Source organism: Mauremys reevesii, linkage group 7, assembly GCF_016161935.1.
Source record: "Mauremys reevesii isolate NIE-2019 linkage group 7, ASM1616193v1, whole genome shotgun sequence".
Taxonomy (NCBI): domain Eukaryota; kingdom Metazoa; phylum Chordata; order Testudines; family Geoemydidae; genus Mauremys; species Mauremys reevesii.
In genome coordinates this window covers 43,900,052-43,914,627 of record NC_052629.1, presented here as the reverse complement: position 1 = coordinate 43,914,627, position 14,576 = coordinate 43,900,052, and the positions used below count along the sequence as shown (strand labels likewise).

Sequence of the window (14,576 nt, the reverse complement as noted above, 5' to 3'; positions counted from 1 at the left end):
AGAGCACAACAAAATGTATGTCAGAGGCTTGAGGAAGGTCTCAATGCAGATACAAGTTAATAAAAAAAATTGTCTTATGCCAAAATCTAACAGTGTATAATCACAGTGTTAATGGAATGATTGTATTTTATAAGTTCCACCAACCCTACCAACAAGCTTGCAGTGATGCACCCACAGTTAATGTACATTGCACCATAACAAGATACAAATCAAATACCAAAAAACCAAGGTTTCTACACAAAGGGTGAAATCTTGGCTCCATTGAAGTCAGTCAATGAAATTTTTGCTTACTAGCATTTTACATGTTCAAAGAACAGCTCCAGTTGACTTCAGTTGCAGTTGTGAGTACTGAGCACCTCAGCAAATGTAGTCCTAGGTGTCTTATAAGGGTACTCAGAAAATGAGGATCACATAATTAGTGGCCAGCTATGCAAAATGGGGTTTAGATGCATCATACAGGGACAGAGACAGGAATAGAATGCTGCCCAAGAGAATTGGATTCAACTGCCTTAACTATTCACAGATTCCAAGTCCTGAAGAGACAATTGTGATAGTCTAGGCTTCCTTCCTGTATAACACACGCTATAGAGCTTCCCACAAAACAATTCTTTTAGCATATTTTTTAGAAAAAAACATCCAATCATGATTTTAAAATGGTCAGTGATGAAGAATCCATCTTAGTAAATTGCCCTTAATGTCAGAAAATTATGCCTTATTTCCAGTCTGCATTTCTCTATCTTCACCTTCCAGCCATTGGATGGTGTTAGACCTTTCTCTGCTACATTGAAAAGCCCATTATTAAATATTTGTTCCCCACATACGCACTTAGACTAATCAAGTCACCCCTTAGCTTTCTCCTTGTTGAGCTCCTTGAGACTAGTTGGCTTAATCACTATAAGGTATGTTTTCTAATCCTTTAATCATTCTTGTGACTCTTTTCTGAAAACTCCAATTTATCAACATCCTTCTTGAATTGTTGGCACCAGAACCAGACAGTATTCCAGCAGTGGTTGCACCAGTGCAAAATTCAGAAGTAAAATAACCTCTCTATTCCCACTCAAAATTTTCCTATTTATGTATGCAGGAATACATTAGCTCTTTTGGCCACAGCATAAATTTGGGAGTTTATTTTCATCTGATTATTCACCATGATCCCCAAATCTTTTTCAGATTGCCCACTTCCCAGGATAGGGTCCCCCACTCTGCAAATATGACCTACATTCTTTGTTCCTAGAGGTGGACATTTACCCATATTGAAAGTCATATTCATTCCTTGCACCCAATTTACCAAGCTATTCAGCTCACTCTCTATCAGTAACCTGTCCTCTTCATTATTTACCACTCCCTCAATTTTGGGGTCATCTACAAACTTTATCAGTGATGATGTTATGTTTTCTTCCAAGTCACTGATAAAAGTGTTAAATAGTCTAGGGCACAAGACTGATTCCTGAAGGACTCCACTGGAAACACACCTACTCAGTAAAAATTCCCTGTTTACAATTATATTTTAGACCTATCAGTAAGCATATTTTTAATTCATTTAATGTGTGCCATGTTCATTTCATGTCATTCTAGTATTTAATGAATATGTTACCAAGTCCAACACCTTAGAAAAAAGAGTCTACATTTACTATGTCAGTACCGTTACATTCATCAACCAAACTTATAAACTCAAAAAATTATAAGTTAGACAGGATCAGTTTTCCATAAGCCCATATTGATTTGCATTAGTTATATTATTTTCTAATTCTTCATTAAACTGAGTCCCATATCAGCCTCTCCATTATTTTGCCCAGGATAGATACCAAGCCTATAATTACCTGGGTCATCCTGTTTACCATTTTTAAAAATTGGCATATTAGTTTTCTTCCAGTCTTCTGGAACTTTCCCACTACTCCAAAAACTTACTGAGGGGGAACAACATTAATAGTCCAGCAAGTTCCTCAGCCAGCTCTTTTAGAACCCTTGGATGTAAGTTGCCTGAACCTGCTAATTTAAAATTTTCTAATTTTAGTAGCTGATGTTTAACAGCCTTCAGATACACTAGCAGAAGTGTATTCTGCTAGTGTATCTATTTCTATTTTTCCCCCAAATAGAAAACAAATATTTATTGAACACTTCTGCCTTTTCTGCATTATTTATAATTCTACCATTTCCATCTAGTAGTGGATCAATGTCATTGTCAGGATTCTTCTTGTTCCTAATATATTTAAAAACTCCTTATTGTCCTCACCACTGTTGGCCATAGATTTCTCCTTGTGTCCCTTTGCTTCCCTTATCAATTTTCTATAATTCCTAATTTCTGATTTACTATTAATGACTCTCAGCTTCCCCTTTCTTCTATTTGTTATATATTTACATGGGATCATCCTTACTCTGCTGCAGTGTCTCAAATTTAACTGAGTTGATCAAAGAGAAATGTTCACAAGAACTCAATTTGAAATCATCCTATTCCTTGGTTTATTGAGCTATCAAATGTCATTGAGTTACAGTCTTGTAGCCTAGGAGCAGCTCCCTCAGTTGGGAATTATGGTGACGGGTGAGTCTGCAAGCCACAAAAATATATTACCTACTTTTAAGTTTTCATGTTGTAGGCATCAATGTATTCTCGTTTCTGACCTTTAGCCAAGTATTGCTGACTTCTGATGGTAATAAGCAGTTCAAGGAGAATGAAGCCCTGCCTTTCATTTCAATATACATTCTTCTGCATGCATCCAAGTAATATGTTCAACTTCGGGTTTAACTTTCACATTCTCCTTCAAAGTTACTCTATTACATCATTTCTAATAAAGTAAGCTAATGTCACTTCTCCCTCAGTACACTTTGTGTCAATACATTGCATGTCTAGATGCAGGAGTTAACAGTGAGTTGTGAAATCCAGTCTGTGTTGTATTTATTCCTACATGATGATAATCCTACAATCTGCCCAGTTACAGAGTTTTTGGCTTTCAGCTTGTCAATCAGTTTCTGAGGAGCAACCCAGAGCATTCCCAAAGAGTACATCATGATCCTGATGCTGGAATCCTTACTCAGGCAAGCCTTCCATTGAAGTATAACCATAAGAATCTGTGGTCTTGGTTCTGCCACCGTTACACCAATATTACACAAGTATAGCTGCACTGAAGTCAATAGAGTTATGCTGGATATATACCAATGTAAATGAGAACAGCATCAAGCCATGTATCTAAGAGATGCTTTAATAGTTATGTTCATAATGTTTCCCCCAGACACACAAATAATGGTCTAGGAACTTTTTAACCAGAACTGAGCAAATAACTATTTTTTCAATTCAGTGGCCAAACCAAAAAAAAAATCCCCCAAAATTTGTTTTGTGTCAATCCAAAACCAAAATTTCAGTTTTTCCCCCTCAAACAAAACAAAATTATTTTGAGTCAAACAAAACATTGCTTAATCTAAAACAAAAAAAGTTGATGGTTTTATTCCTGGATTTTTTTCAAATCCTTTGAGTTTTTTTAAATAAATCTAGCTAAACTTTGAACATTTTGAAAATAAACATCAAAACAAAATAGTTCAATTTAAACATTGTTTTTTTCTTTTTTTAAGCCAAAACCTTTTGCAAATTGTTTGTCAGTCCAAAACTGTATTTTTTGGCAAATAAGCTATTTGTCTAAAAAAAAAAAAAAAAGTTCACCCAGCTCTACTTTTCAGTAGCAATATTTGAGCTATTTAAGTAACATTTGCCTCAAAGAAAGAAATATGGGGTGACATGGGGACGATACACATTCAGGAAGCAGTATGCATTGGCCCCTTTTGTACTCATGAAGTCTTTCATTTTCGAAGACTCCCAGTGAAATGAACTGGCCTGTTATTTTTCACTACATGTATTAGGTTTGGGTACTGATCAAATGCTCCACACTTTCTTGGGTGCTAGGTGGTTTTTGGGCAGCTGGTTGTACTGTGCTGGTAACAATAGGCAGAGGATGTTTGCATCCAAGCCCCTCTTTTTTTTTTAAAGTGTTCCTATCTTTAACAAGGACCAGAGAGAATGTTTAAAGGAAGTTCAAGTTGACCTTGTACTAAACATAGCTTATTCTTCACCTCAACAGAAATCACATGTGTTTACTACAGTAACATATGATGTAACGTTAACTTGAAACTCAGAGGAAGGAGTCTTTAAACATTCTTTTTATGAAATTATCACCACACTTTATATTATGGTTGCTAGTTTTCACACTGTGATGTTATTCCCAGTTTAGTAAACGTATCTTCATCTTAGTCCATTGAAATGAATTAAAAATCATGTTTTTCATTCTCCTTGTACAGCTGCTACTCTTCACAATAGATTTCCTTGTGTTTCACATTCATGGGCTACAGTAGCCTACTTCTTTGTCAAGTGCCAGTTTTGCATGATCTAGCTTCAGATTGATCTAATCCAGGGGTCGGCAACCTTTCAGAAGTGGTGTGCCAAGTCTTCATTTATTCACTCTAATTTAAGGTCTCGTGCGCCACTAATACATTTTAACGTTTTTTAGAAGGTCTCTTTCTCTAAGTCTATAATATATAACTAAACTATTGTTGTATGTAAAGTAAATAAGGTTTTTAAAATGTTTAAGAAGCTTCATTTAAAATTAAATTAAAATGGAGGGCCCCCCGGACTGGTGGCCAGGACCCGCACAGTGTGAGTGCCACTGAAAATCAGCTCATGTGCCGCCTTTGGCACGCGTGCCATAGGTTGCCTACCCCGATCTAATCTTTAAAGGTTTATACTCTGACCACTACATTTACCAGTTCCAAGTAATTTAACTATTCAACATTCCTACTGCGCACACACTAAACCAAAACCAAAGAGGTCTAGGTGATCACTTGTTAATTTTAAATTTTTGACTGAGCTATACAGGAGGAAGAAGAGGAAGTGGTTTCAATACACCTCACCTATTTGCACCCTTCACAGAAATTGGGCACAGTTCTCTTAAAAGACACAGGCACTTCCCCTGGCAAGTGCCCCCAAGGGTGATAGCTACCTAAAATGAGAAGGGGAGGGGCAGGGTAAAAGTAAAGCCATAATCCACAATAAACAATCAGCACAACTAATTGGGTCAAGTGGGGAGGGTGCATGCTCAACCCCTGGGAAGGGTGGAATATGTCTTAGTACAGCATGTGATTTCAGGATCCTCCAAGACAAGTTCTGGATGGGTCAGGCAGAATTTTTCCTAGGGGCTCCTAGTACAGCATGGCCCTGCAGCTCCTCTTTCAACCCAGGCAATGGCTTCAAAAAGCCTCCCTGTTTTGAGCCACATTGTGTTTTCTTTAGATACAGTAGCACTTCTTGTTTCTTCTCTTTTTTGAGTTAACATGATCACTGATATATATTGAAAATGGTACCACAATAACAAGCTATCACTTTATATTGTAAGTGGTTTTCTGGTCCTGCTTGCAGGCTAATGGGTTCTGCAGTGAAGTGTGTGATCTGGGTCTTCAGCAGTCAGTCTGCAAAGACCCAGCCTAAAGCAAGGGTGGGTTGACTTGTGCCAAACTGCCTTAGGGAACTCCCTGCTTTCTCTCTTTTTTTTTTTTTTTTTTTTTTTTTTTTTTGTCCTAGAGTCTAAAATAAAGGAGCACTACCTTACAGAAAGAGTATTTTATGTTTTTATCTAGCTTCTGTTTGCAGTGAACATAAATCTCTACTTCCAAATCCTGCCACATGTATTTAAATAAATGATTGCTGATCATTGTTGCTTTCCAGAGGAGTTGGATTGGGCCCTCACTAATTACTTGGGTGACAAAAGGAGCATTCGATCTGCTATTTCACACTTCTTCCTCTAAAAATCTAAATAAATTAAGAATATCCAAAGTGCCCAAATCTAATCCCTTCAGAGATTTTTCCGTCCCTAAATGGGAGTCTACAGGCACAATTCTTTGTTGTTGTAAGAGTTTGTGGCTTACATCAAGGGCAAATTTGGTGCTCCATCTTTTTAAAAGTACCGAAAATAGAATAAGAAAAATATTCCAGTGCACACACCACACTTCAACTAGAATCCATTCTGGAGAACTTTCTTAATGTGTACAAATAATGGTGTTTTCTGAAGTATACAGATCTGCTTGTCTGCTCTTATTACTATTTTGAAAACAGTGCTTTCTATATTTAAATATCTAATGTATAAATTATCTTATAAAAGCTACCTTGTGCAATGATACAGTGTTTTAAATCCTAAACTCACAAATTTACATTTATATCAGCCTCCCCTGCACGGGAAGCAACTTCCAGCGAAGTGTCAGGAGATAAGTGCAGCCTTACTAAAGGGAACAGCATTCATGCACTATCTTATCTTCCTTGTACAATATTGTGATATGCTTTTTATAGCTGGAAAATATGTGACTGCACTGCACAACCTTGGCTAGTGGCTTCAAGTGACAAGATCATGTGATTTCTTATATCTATGGAACCAGCAGGAAAATGCAGGTTTACAGGTAAGAAACATACTTTTTAGGAAGTTTGAAAAAAATTCACCTTATTTTTCTGCTGACATTTGAGGGGAGACTATTCAATTAAGTACCTGTAATTCAATTCACAACTCAATGTACTTTCAGTATAAACAAAATTCCCTTCACTCTACTTCAGTCTTACCTTTCAAATCAAGAAGCCAACTCTAAGACGCCGACTAAGGGTTCCAGGAAACTGCTCTGTATAGAAGTCTTCTTGCAGAGTTCTGACTCCAGACCCACTGACAAGGACTAGCTTCTTTGGTTGCCTGTCAATCACAAAGATTAGAAAAGGAAATAGGAGGGGAGAACAATGGAAAAATATAGGAAAGGGGAGGGTGGTATCCATCTGGTACCACCTCCTGAACTGAGTTACTGACTTCACTGACAACTTGTTACTGAAAATACCTCTTTGAAAAAGCCCAGACTAGTTCCTGTAAGACCTGCAAACACAGTCACTAAGCTTTCAGAGTCTCATTCAAAGCCCACTGAAGTCAATGGAAAGACTCCCATTGATGTTAATGGGTTTTGGATTGGGGCTTTAAGGAAGATCCTTATAATCAGTTTTCCCTCTTCTATTTTCAAACTGCTGATCTGCATATAAATACACAAATTATAGCTGCAGGAACTACATAGCATGAGAGATCAAAGAAAAGGAGGAAAAGTGATAGGTAGGAGACCCATGCCAGATACTGTAATTGAAACTCATGTTAGATATTGCAGGAATGTACAGACTAAAATTTCATCCAGATCAGGGCCTGTAATATATATTGTCCACATGCCAGAAAACTCCAGTAATACCTACATATGATGACAAACTGCAAAGTGGGAGATATACACAGAAGGGCTGTTAGGAATTAATAAAGCAAATTAAACTTTTATCATTTAAATTTTGATTATGCACACTTCAGTTTATTAATTATTTTTGTTTTCCTTGTTTGCCCCTCTGATTCTGTGCCTTCCTCTTGTAATCCACCTTTTTCTTCCCTCCTCCAACTTCACCTTCTTGGTCCTATTCTTTCTTACTGGATTCCTTCCTCTTTCTTTCCTCCCCATTTATCTATTTGTCCCCTTGAGAATATGAAACAGCACTCCAGGACTCAAAGATCCTATTTTTTCAATATTAGCCTTCCCACTTCATGTGCTTTAATGGTAAGTACATTTGGATACAGTGTGATTATTTAAAAGCTTTTCTATTATTATAGGTAAGGCACAGTCTGATCCACTTAAAATGCACTTCTGATTAAGACAACTCTGAAGTTGCCGTGTTAAGCCCATACTGCAGCCCCCTGGGTTAGTGGCACATTAGATTTGGGACTTGGGGAATCTCCATCGTCAAATTAGATCGGAACTGTTGTCGTTCAAGAAGAATGTTTAATTATGGGCAAGGACTGGCTCTACCATTTTGCCACCCCAAGCAAAAAAGAAAAAAAAAAGAAAAAAAAACGCTCAGATTACCACCCGAACTGACAAAGCAAAATAAATAAATAAATAAAAACTGCCCCAAGAATGGACGGAATCCACCCCTTAGCATGTGCTTCCTCCCCTGGTGTCTGGGGCCGGCCCTTTTCTGGGCCAGACGTGGAGACACTCTGGCCATGGAGGAATGGTTTGTTCAGCGTAAGCACACAGATAAAACCTTTTTACTGAATTTTGGTCCAGTCACAGATGAGCACTCACACAGCAAGAGAGAGGTATTCTTCTAATGGAATCCAAAACATTTCCCATTTACTACACTGAATGATAGTTGTAATTGTAGGACACCAAGCCTAACAGAAGAGAATGTGAAATTCAGCAGAATTCTAATTACCGGTAGTTAAATTCCCACTGATTCCTTATATTTTGCTGATATGCTCAACATTTCTCCCTTAATGAGTCTTACAAACACAAATCAACTCTTAATGATATAAGGCTAGAGTTAGCCTTGGTGTCATTCCCTCAGGAGACAACCAACCAATGGGAATTTGTTCTAATTGTGACAGGTTGGATCACAGAAACCCCCTTGGAAGCTGCCAACTGATGTGCCAAGACTACCTCTGCTCCTGTTTGCCCTGCCAGCTCAGGACTCCAGCACCCTGTCCTGCTGAGCCAGACATTCCCGTCCACTCCAACACAGACCCAGGGTCTGAATTACCTGCCCCAAAGCTGCAGGTTTACCCTGAAAACAGCTCACAGAAGTGTGCTTGTCTTTAACACTCAGATGCCCAACTTCCAAAGGGGTCTAAACCCCAAATAAATCTGTTTTACCCTGTACAAAGCTTATACGGGGTAAACTCATAAATTGTTCACCTTCTATAACACTGATAGAGAGATACTCACAGCGGTTCCCTGCCCCCCCCCAGCTATTAATGCATACTCTGGGTTAATTAATAAGTAAAAAGTGAGTTTATTACATACAGAAAGTAGGATTTAAGTGGTTCCAAGTAGTAACAGACAGAACAAAGTAAGTCACCAAGCAAAATAAAATAAAATGCGCAAATCTATGTCTAATCAAACTAAATACATATAAGATCTTCACCAATTCCAGAATTCTCCCTTTTACAGGCTAATCTCCTTTTAGCCTGGGTCCAGCAATCACTCACACCCCCTGTAGTTACTGTCCTTTGTTCTAGTTTCCTTCAAGTATCCTGGGGGGTGGAGAGGCTCCTTCTTTAGCCAGCTGAAGACAAAATGGAGGGGTCTCCCAGGGGTTTAAATAGACTTTTTCTTGTGGGTGGAGACCCCATCCTCACCCTGTGTAGAATCCAGTCATAAAATGGAGATTCGGAATCACATGGGCAAGTCACATGCCCATGCATGACTCAGGACTTGCAGGTAGCAGCCATTACCCACATGCTACCTTGAACCTCCTCAGGTAGACTTCTTATGTGGATTGGAGTCTTCCAAGCTCTTTTGTCTGTTAAGTGCTTCCTGACTGAGCACTTAACTTGCACATTCCTTTCCCAAGAAGTGACCAAATGTTCTAACTAAGGCTACTTAGAAATCAAGCAATTATACAGACAATGTTCATAACTCTGAACACACAAATGGTGCCTGCATACAACTAGGATGAACATAACCTGTAGATCATAACCTTTACACAGATATGTTACATGGCATATGTAGCAAAACCCTTTTCCAGTTATATCATACATACATTTATGAGCACCCCCCATAGAGCCTTATGGGGTACACTGTCACACTCATGATATAACACTTGTAATTTTATTCCATGATGGAGAGTTTGAAAGGTTGGGGATTTTTTGTGATCAGAAATTGAACTATCTACATATGTAATCTTAGGTACTGGTTCTGCAATGAACTCAACAAGGGTGGACCTATGTGACCACCAGGGATCTATCTTCCCAGAATTCATTGCAGGATCAGGGCCTTAGTTTTTTTGATGCACCACATGAGGAAAAGATTTGAGCAGCCAAAAAATGACTTTGCATATTGAAGGAACATCTGCAGTAATTTCTCCCAAAAAACTTCAAATAGTATTTATAGGAACTACACATATTGTTGCGGATGAACTAATTTACTGAGAGAAAGCAAAGCTGATGATACATTAGATTATGATTTTATTCATAACTCATTCCTCTTAGAATTGGTGAGGCTCAGGGCTGAGAGATAAATAATGTTTGTTTTTTACTCTCTTCTAGCTCTTGAACTTAGAGGAAATGGCACAAATGACACTTCTCCATGCAGATAATTTCTGGGCCTTAAAACATTTTGTTAGCATAGTACCATATTAGTTCCTTGCTCTGTGATTTCATACTAGATTCTGTTAATTTGTTACGTGTCTTACTTTTGATCCTCAGTTTTATTAATGACAGGTTTCAGAGTAGCAGCCGTGTTAGTCTGTATCCGCAAAAAAACAGGAGTACTTGTGGCACCTTAAAGACTAACAAATTATTTAGCATGATGAGCTTAGAGCTACTACAGCTCACTTCTTGATGCATAGAATGGAACACAACACAGGGGATATTTATATACACAGAACAGAAAACATGAAAAGGTGGAGTATGCACAGAAGCAGTCTAATCAATTGATTGAGATGAGCTATCCAGGGGGAAAAAAAAAAAAAAGTTTTGATGATAATTAATAAGGATAAGGTGTAGAAGGAAGGAGAGGGAGAAGGATGAATAGGTAATGACTTCAAAGACAGTTTATAAAGTAAGAAGCAAAGAAAATGCAATCTGTTTGAAATCACATTAAATCTTCAAGGTTGGCATGTGCAACATCCCCGAACTGACAGGCCACTGAGCCAGGGGAGCCATGGCCTGATCTCTTTATGGCAGGGCCAAACCTAAGTGGCACTATGACCCTGCATACCAAGCTGAAACATTACTCATTCAAAATCGGAGGGGGTGGGCTGGTGTAGGAATTTACAGGCAGCGGAGAGGGGGTGGTCAGGCTGCTAAGGAAGGGAAGAGTGCCCTAGAGGAGAAGAGGAATATTAGGCAGGGATGTATAGCAAACACATGCCCCCACACACTCTGTAGCCCCTGCCTAAGCACTCCTTTCTATAAAACTAAAGAAATAAAAACTACAAATCTTTAAAGTTGTTTCAAAGCTATTTTTGGAAAAAAATACTACAGCTTACAAGATGACCCCGCAAATTTAATGTGCACACAGCAATTGGGGGGGGGGGGAGGGAGAGGCCACAGGAGGGAGAACGCCAGTTTTTTTGTATGTTTTTTTTTCTGTTGTCTGAATTGTCTAATCCAGGGAGTGAAAAAAATATATATCTTAGTAATTCAAACCATGGAGTATTTAATAAGATCTTCCCCTAAAGTGTCTGGTTGACAGATTATATGAACATCCAAAGTGTCACAGCTAATTACAAGATAGCAACACAAACTCAGAAGTTTGTCAGTTCTCTCAGTTACCACTAAAACATGCTGTACAATCAACGTCCTAAAACCTTTTAAAAACTCTATGGACTAATATGAACTATTGTACTTTTTCACCATGACAACCTTACAAATTTTCATGACAGCCTTCCTGTCACCTGGGCCAATCCTTCACTATTTTTAACCCCTTATCTCATTACTTTAGACTTCTTTAAATTTAAACTCATGACTCATGCTCCAAACCTCTCTTGTACATATCTCTGGATGGATTTGAGTGTTTTCACTACATTATTTACTGGTCAATCCAATTTGGTGCTATCCAAACGAAAGGCCATTTCAGCATTGCCAATCCTTGCAAATTTATTGTGACTTGCAATAGTTGGTATTTTTCTGACAGCCCCTGCTCCTGGAATTATGTGAGAATCTCAACTTTCATTTTAAAAATTGTAAGTTTCTTCCAGCGCTCATAGTTGTGAAGAAAAGCTTTAAAATATAAGACCAAAAAACTCAAATGAGAAGACAGAAAGAACTAAATATTATTATTATACACACACACACACATACACATACACACACTCTTAATCTCATGAGTTTCAACCCAGTAGCATGCTATGGGGAGATGGGGCTTAACTCATAATTTTTGAAAACTTGGGGCTGGCCATACTGGCATTTCCTTCCATCAGCTTTTGGGATAAATTCTCATTGACTTTAGAGACACTTCTGCACACAAGCTACTAGCAAAATAGGACCCTTAGAAACCATGGATACTATCCTGCCAAAGAGTTGCATGCAGAAGTACCACTCTCTTTAGACTCTTTTAAAGTCTCTATGTGCAGTGTAACACATACTGGTTCCAAAACTGATTCTTGTATACTCTACAAGGATGGTATTCCAAGAAGAAGGATTGCTAGGCAGACATGGGCTCCACCTAATGAAGAGAGGGAAGAGCATCTTCGCAAGCAGGCTGGCTAACCTAGTGAGGAGAGCTTTAAACTAGGTTCACCGGGGGAAGGAGACCAAAGCCCTGAGGTAAGCTGGGAAGTGGGATACCAGGAGGAAGCATGAGCAGGAGAGCACAAGAGGGGAGGACTCCTGCCTCATACTGAGAAAGCAGGACGATCAATGAGTTATCTTAAGTGCCTATACACAAATGCAAGAAGCCTGGGAAACAAGCAGGGAGCACTGGAAGTCCTGGCACAGGCAAGGAATTATGATGTGATTGGAATAACAGAGACATGGTGGGATAACTCACATGACTGGAGTACTGTCATGGATGGATATAAACTGTTCAGGAAGGACAGACAGGGCAGAAAAGGCGGGTGCAAAAGCTTGGTTCCAGACTAAGTGAAATTTGGCCCATAGAGACCTACTGTAGATTTAGTTTAAGGACAATCAAAATTACATCCATTAACAGAAAAATTCTGCTAAAATGAATCTTTTTATGCTGTTCATTCATGAAATCCAATATCTTCAGTATTGAACAACAGAACTGAGAGAAAATTCAGAATTTCCATCCTTGAGGAAATTCTGATATTTCTGAATTTCTTTTCATCCCAATTCAGGATTGAACATTGAAATATCAACATTTGAGAACAAAAAGTTCCAAAATATAAAGCTTTTGGAAATGTTTAAAGTGGCAGACATTCCTGAACCAAAACCTTTCAGTTTGTTGAACCCAGTCAAAACATTTTACTTCATCAATTCAACATTAAACTGTATCTGCCAATGGTACCTTGTAGGAGTTGTAGGTCAGGTTCCTCTTGCCCCATTCACCTCTATGAGCTGGGCAGGCTCCCTAGCTTGACTACATCTCTCACGATGCACCACATAGCTAAGTCAGAGGGGCAACCATGGCGCTCCATGGAAGATGGGTCCAGCAAAGAAGCCTAGCCCGTAGGAAAAATGGGAGCATGAGACACCCAAACTGCCACTTCTATGAGATACCAGAGCATCATAGGCAAGTAAAGAAATAAATAATGCCACCTAGCTCCTACATTGAGGTCTACTGATCTACTGATAAAAAGCACTAAGTACTTTATAAAGGATGCCAGTAGCATTATCCCCATTTTATAGGTGGGGAAATGGAGGCACAGAGAGTGACTTACTCAATGTCACATAGGAGACACTGGTGGAGCTGGAAATAAAATTCCAGGTCTCCTGAGTCCCAGTCCAGCACCATGTCCACTAGAGCATACAGCTTAATGTTAATCTGACTCAAAACAAAAACATTTTCACTTGGTTCAACAAACCAAAAAAAGTGTTTCTAATTGGGTTGAATCAACTCCAAACAAAATACCAGAAGAGAAGACTTCCCAGTGGGAATTTCAATTTTGCTGAAACTGCATTTTTCACCATAAAATCATTTCAAGCAAGAATTCCCAATCAGCTCTACAGCAGGCAGCACAATTTTAGACATTTTGAAGAACTCCCCACTCCCCAGTATTAACTATTCTCACAAACCCAAACTACTGTGATTATAATAACTTGTCTCCATTTTTCCATCCTACTATTTTATGAGGTAAGATTTGCCTTACTCAGAAATATGGTATTTACCCCAAAATTCTAACAAATCTTATCTGACACACTCTAGTGCAGCGGTTCAAACTTTAGCAACCCAAAGACCTCCATTTTTATTTAAAATTTTTCATGGGCCCCAAACCCCCTGCTCAGCCCCAGGCCCTGCCCCCATTCCACTCCTTCCCCAAGACCCCCTCCCATCTCTTCCCCCACACTCCTCCTCTGCCCCTCCTCTTCACCACCTCTTTACACCCCCTCCCATGAGCATGCCTCGTTCCCACTCCTCCCCCTCCCTCCCAGCATCTCCTGCACGCCACGGAACAGCTGTTCCCTGGTGTGCACTGAACAGCTGTTCCCTGGCGTGCAAGAGGCACTGGGAGGGAGGGGGAGGAGTTGATCAGCGGGGTCAGCAGTCCTGGACATGATTCCGCCCCTCCCCTGACCGCGCCCCATCCCCACTCCTCCCCCTCCCTCCCAGCCCATCCTGCACACTTTTTTAAAAAGACTTTCTGCTTTTTTGGGGTCTTCTGCAGTAAAGAAGTTGGGGGAAATAAGCACTTTACAGTGAAGATGGATGGGGAAAGAATAATTATAAAAATGGAAATTTGTATAAGTTTGCCTGAGCCACAGCATGTTGTATGTTATCCAATTTCTTTTCTTTCCCTGTATTCACTGAGTTTTATTTTTACTTAAGGTTAACAAATTTAAAGCTTATCAAATGAAACATTTTATACAATGCATAATCTACTTGTGGAACTCATTACTATGAAATATCATTGAGGA

The 14,576-nt window shown here is 39.1% G+C and overlaps 1 protein-coding gene across 1 annotated transcript in view; it reads right to left on the bottom strand.

Moving 5' to 3' along the window:
* CTNNA3 (catenin alpha 3) overlaps positions 1-6,973 on the bottom strand; it is a 958,387-nt gene extending 951,414 nt beyond the window's left edge. Inside the window, exons 1-2 of the mRNA XM_039481066.1 lie at positions 6,850-6,973; positions 6,587-6,710 (exon numbers count right to left, since the gene is read on the bottom strand). The gene's annotated coding sequence lies outside the window, so the exon portion shown is untranslated. The remainder of the gene's footprint in view (positions 1-6,586; positions 6,711-6,849) is intronic.
* Positions 6,974-14,576: the final 7,603 nt, after the last annotated feature.